Genomic DNA, 6000 nt, shown 5'->3' on the forward strand with positions numbered 1-6000 from the left:
AGAAATACATGGTTGCTCATGGAGTAATAAAATGCAATAAATGTTCTTGGAATAATGAGGTATGGAAAGGTTTGTAAGATGATACTTGATATTCTCTCACTTTCTGTGGAGTACGACGCCCCTTGAGTCTCTTGGTTTAAAGGATAAGCGATGTCTTTGTGTAAGGTCTAGATACTGGTGTCATTTTCAATTGTGATAGGAGATACATAAACAAGAATGCCACTCCTCTTATTTTCAGAAAGAAGAATTACAGGAGAGGAAGCTTAATAAAAGGCATAGACAAAGGGTAAAGCTCTGGGAGAAAGCAAACAGGCTACTTAAAGAAAACATACAGGAGTTCAGGGCAAGTGCATCCCATTTTAGAGAGGCAAAAGAAATCCAGCATGGCTGAACAGAAGGGTAAGGGAGATTATAAGAAGAAAGAAAGAACTTTTCCAAAGCTGAAAATGTGCCAAATGAGGGAAACCAGAAAAATCATAAAACTTCACATACTACGTGTGGAAAAGAAGAATAGGACAGGAGATTCACTTCCCAATGACACCAGTACCAACAGTAAAGTCTTTCTCAAATACATCAGAAGCAGGATATCTACTGGATTGTCAGTACAACCAATAGAGGATCAAGGTACATCAGCATTTTAAAAAAAGCTAAGCCATAGAAGAAAACCAAGGTGGATTCTTTGCACCTGTGATCGCAGTGAAGGAGTCCAGAGAGCTCACCTTGGGACGGCCTCGCTTAAAAGCGGTATTTCAGAAAAATCTCTCTGTAGTGAAGATTTTGGTAGAAGTTATGAAACAAAATGACAAAAAGAACAGTAACTTCCAGAACAGTCTGCCCAAAGGAGCCTAAAGAAATTCCCAAGGGAAAGGACTTAGCTGCTACAATAGTGTTCAATTTCTCACTTAAATCTGTGGTGCAGAAGATTGGCAGTGAGTTAATATTGTACAATTTTTTAAGTAGTATTCCAGGGGACATGAGTGTGTGCATGGCATAAGGATGAATAATTAAGGATTACTGGTACTCTCTCTCAATAAAAAGACTAGCTAGGACATGAAATTTAACTACCAAACTACTTTTTATTTTTTTCACAGAATGCACAGACAATGTATAGCCTTATTCATAAGATGCTGGGGTTCCTGAAAGTTTATACAGGTTAAACATTGAACAAATCAATGGCAGAAAACCGCACACAGGGTTAAGTACAAAAATGTCTGCTGTCTTGGGAAACGCCTTAAATGCAAGTTACTGAATTCTGGGGGAATACTTACTGAAGCCCAACAGTCTTTGTCTGTTTTTACACTCTTCTCAATATGTTGTTTGCTGCTGTCAGAGATAGGGTATTGGATTCGTATGAAAGTCTTAATTGTGTTGTTTTATATTCCAGAAGTTTTAATAAATGAATGTGTTTTTGCTTGTTCTTCTGCAGGTAGTTAACAGGAAAAGGGCAAAATCCTTCTCCAGAATCATCCTCAGTAACTTGCAGCTGTGCAGGATCTGGAGTAGAAACAATTCCCTAGGAGATGAACAAATGAATCAAACAATCCCTGTTTATTTAACTCCTTTACAGCTCTACCCAAAATGTGTAAGAAGAAACTGAAAGATAAAGAAACAAAGCACAGGAGAAGGACATGAAGCATCAGAACTCCACCTGTTAGTTTTTTTTTTCTTTTAACAATATTTTTAGTTTTAATTTGCTCTTAGGATTTTCACACATTTTGCATAAGTGTATACACATTAGTAAATACCTTGTTTACTAGTTTAAAGTGCACATTTATTTCTTGCTGTCAGACAAGATTATTAATAATTTTTTAATGAAATATATATGATTTTTTAGTTTGCTTAAGCACTTTTTGGTGTCCACTTAATTGTAAGGAAATGAAAAACTGAAATCATATCAACCTCAAAAAAAATTATTAAAGGGCAGAAAGAGCAACTAGCAATATGAATTAGCCAAGTCCATGGTACACTGTGTTCCCAAACTAGCAAGCACAGAAAGATCCATTTAGATTGATATTTTATTTGGCAAATAAATTGCTTCTTACACCACTTATTCCATAAATTAATCAGGTACAGCATACCTCATACAGTCTAGGAGTCCCCTCACCCTTGAAGCTTAAAATAATATTCACAACATGAGTTCCAAAGACTTGCAGCATATCAGGAATGATCCACAGAATTTCACTACTCCCAAAACAAAATTTGCATTAACAGCCAGTTCCTGTCTGCGCCATGGCTTGCCTGTCTCAGAGGCAAAACTGGAAGGTCTTACAAGATGGTCTTTATTAGCTCCTGGCAGCATAAATGTGATATTTCTGAGGCATATCATGTTCTCCTTAGACAAACAAATGCAAGGAATGTCCACTTAAAACATGATTTTAGAATCCCATCCTAAAAGCATGCTGCTAGATGAAAACTAAGGAGCCTTAACACCACAAGGCTGGATTGGGTCCCAATGCGCATGCTCAGACTGTTTAGATAACTCCAAATATTTATACTTATAAAATGTATTTCAGTAACAAGCTGTGTATTATTTAGTAAAGTTTTCTCTGGAATTACTCAGAAACAGAAATATAAATTAATTTCCTGCAAGGTCTGGATTGCTAAGGTGAATATATATCCTTGTTTATTATTTCTGTTCCAAACTGCTTCATTCGTCTATAATAACTTTCTCCAAAAGAGAAATCTAATTTCCAGATCCTTCCTACTGAATTATAAACAAATCAGGCAAACATCTATAAACCAGCTCCATCTAGAAACAGTAGATGGAGAATTTATCCCCCAGATTTTAAAACATATAGTTGGGTAGTAGGTCAAAGAAAATTAAATACATTCCTGAATGCTAGCACAGGTCTTTATTTCCAATTCCTTATTCCAGATGAAGTGAAAATAGTCCAGATACTCAGTTTGAAGGCTTTGGTACCGATGCTCTATTATGGGACCAAATATTAGCTACTGGATGGCTTTCATGCCTTTCTGTCTGATCTGCACTCATCTACTTCAAATAAAGTTATGACAGAATGTGTACAGCAAAATTTTCATTTTTGCAATTTGAGCTATAGTGCTCCAACTATTTAATTAAAATAAAAAGGCAGTGTACACCTTTAAAACATTCTGTTTGTCTAAAAATAAGTCTGACTATAAAGTGACACAGGTCATGTTTTCTTCTGTGCTTTTGTGTACAGTATGTCTCATAAGAAAGCTTAAGGAGTGCCTCCAAAGTGGTACTGAATACATTGAGCACTCCATAGGGAGTGCCTACCATAGCAGAAGATGGCAGTCCCAGGAGAATATGTTTTTTTACTTTAATCTCTGATTATCCTTTTTAGCTGTTGGGTTTTCTCCTTGAATTCTTTCAGTCTATATACCTCTGCAAGGACTTCTGCTGTGCCAGAAGTTTTGATCAAGTCATTCTTATTTCTAAACACCTAAAATTCAACTTCTTTGTCTATTACATCAAATACAAACTTTTATACCACTTACAGAGCTCTGTACACCTCTTTTTTCTTCCTAGTTGTTCTTACTCATAGTGAGTCAAACTGTGCAACCTCAGTTCTCTTTGCTCCCAGTCACAAACATCTCTCTGGTGATTTCTCAAACACCTGTTTATTGCTTTTTCCTGTCCCTATCCATTAATCAGTAGCATTATGAAGTAATAACAGTCTCTCCCTACTGCCTGTGAATGGATGTAAGGAATTGTCCTATCTCAGAAGAATTGCAACTGCCAGCATTATGAATAGAGAACAGCTGAAACCAGCCTCTAGGAAACACCGAAGAGACATCTATGACCTAAGGCTTCTCTGTCATTCCAGCATGTGCACTGGAGCCCAGGGTTGCAGCCAGATACTTCATTTGGACCCCCCTTCGATACAGTCCACTGAGAGAAAAAATTATGATTTTTCTCAAAAGCCTTGCAATTAAGAATATCCAGTGGGTCTGCAGGAGAGCAGAGTTCTTTACCAAATGGTGCATAAGCCCATCTCTCAGAAAGTGTTCTGTGAGGGAGCACTTCTCATTTCTCATGTTGAAGTTGTGCGTCTGTGCATGGTATTCACAAGACCCCAGCCAGCCCAAAACAGCAGCAATACTGAAGTTACTTGGACAGATGATGCAGCTTTCCTGAGGTCAGTCCATAGGCCAAGGGCTCAATTCCACTTTTCTGAGCCTGAAGGCAGCATTCGGTCTCCTAGGCTGCAGAAAATTAGGAGATACAGTTCTTGAAATTTCCTTGAGATTAAATTGTGCTGAAAATTTAATCTTAAGCATGAACAAATAAGGTTATTTCCAAACAAACCAGTTTTGTGTATATTCCAATTGGTAATTAATCAAAAAGTAAACTTTTCTTTTAGGAGTTTCTAAAATGAAATTGTAGTATCTCTCATGTACTGCCTTTGATTTCTTTACTTCAGTGTATATACATAACCCCACATGTGAATGAACTTGGTATGTAAGATATCTTCCACTTCCCACCCCAGATAGTAAATTATCTTCCATCACTTCCTGCCCCCAAATGCATAAAGATGGGAAAACAAGCTGTATTAAAATAACTAGATGAAAAAAGATAGTATAAACTTGTTGAAATACTGTGTCAACATAACTTCTGATTAAGGTTATTTCAGTTTCATATCAACTCCCCCCCAATATCACTCTTATCTTAGTTTGTGGAATCATTATTTTGAGAAAACAAAGATGTTTGTTGTAATCTGTTAATATCTTTTTTTTTAAATGTGATAAATGCCAAATATTTTTTAAAAGGGTTTGTTTAGTTCCTGAAGTAGCAAATAATAAAAACCCATGAAAACCCAGAACATTTTCATTAGCATGAGAGAAAATCCTTTCTATTCTGAACAGCTCTAGTTTCACTGCCTTTGGTCTTGGGATGCCACTTCTGATCTAGGATATGTCACTATTCCACTGATCTTTCCAGACAGACTTTATAGTCTGCTCATATTAGAATAAAAAGGATATAGCTTTTTCTGTTGTTGCAATCTCATTAAGTCCTGTGTACTACAGAGAGAGGAAATTGTATTTTAGCTTGTGTTATCTAGTAAAGCAAATCCTACAGGAAGAGCTGAGTTTTTCTATAAGCATCTAATATAACTGATTCAATTGCTTAAAAACTTGCTACTGAAACAGATACCAAATATTCCAAAGTACAAATCTTCTAAATAGAGAAAAATATAGGCTCCTGGAATTTTAAAATCTAAATAAGATCAACACAAAAGAAATCCAAGCAAACATGATTGCAGGACCAATGGAAGAGAACAGGGGGGTTTGAGGATTTGTGCTCAGGTTTAAGTGAGAACATTAGTGCAGGGAACTCACATGGAGATATCCTGAGGAAGGAGTGCATTCATCAATGCCTAATAAGATGAAGCTCTCACTGACATTTTTCCCATGGTCGGAACATTTCTGACATTTCTGTCTTCCATGAATTCTCTTCTTTGTAGCTTGGCCTGAGCTAGTACTGCATCCTTCCCTTGTGTGAGGGTTGACAGACTGATGGGATTCTTCCCTTTTTGGTTCAGGTTTTTCATAAAATTTCTGGCAACTTAATATCTCTCTTTCTGTAGTAACTAAGGTGGTATAGCCTGGGTGGGGGGTGGGGTGTTTGTACTTGAATGCTGAAAAATCTGTCCTCAGTATGCTATACAATATACAAAAGTCCACTGTAGAAGAAAAACGGAATTAACCCAAAATATTTTTCTGGATATCACCTTTTTCATGTGACAGCATTGTTTTATACTGCTGTAAGAATACAAATCCTCAGGTTTAGATTTATTTTCAGGACCTACTTAGTTATGTGATCCCAGTGATGCAATAATGACACAAAATCTGCATAGCCTCTGCTTTCAGGCCCTTCCCCCTGGTTTCATACATGAGGGACTAAAACATAAAGAGATTAATCAATAAAATAAGAAATTACTAAAATAATAATAAAAGAAAAAAGCTGTTGTGTGGACAATAGAAAGTACAAAAGTACAATCCCCAAAACTCTGATTC

The sequence above is a fragment of the Melopsittacus undulatus genome, chromosome 1 (genome assembly GCF_012275295.1).
Source record: "Melopsittacus undulatus isolate bMelUnd1 chromosome 1, bMelUnd1.mat.Z, whole genome shotgun sequence".
Classification (NCBI taxonomy): Eukaryota; Metazoa; Chordata; class Aves; order Psittaciformes; family Psittaculidae; genus Melopsittacus; species Melopsittacus undulatus.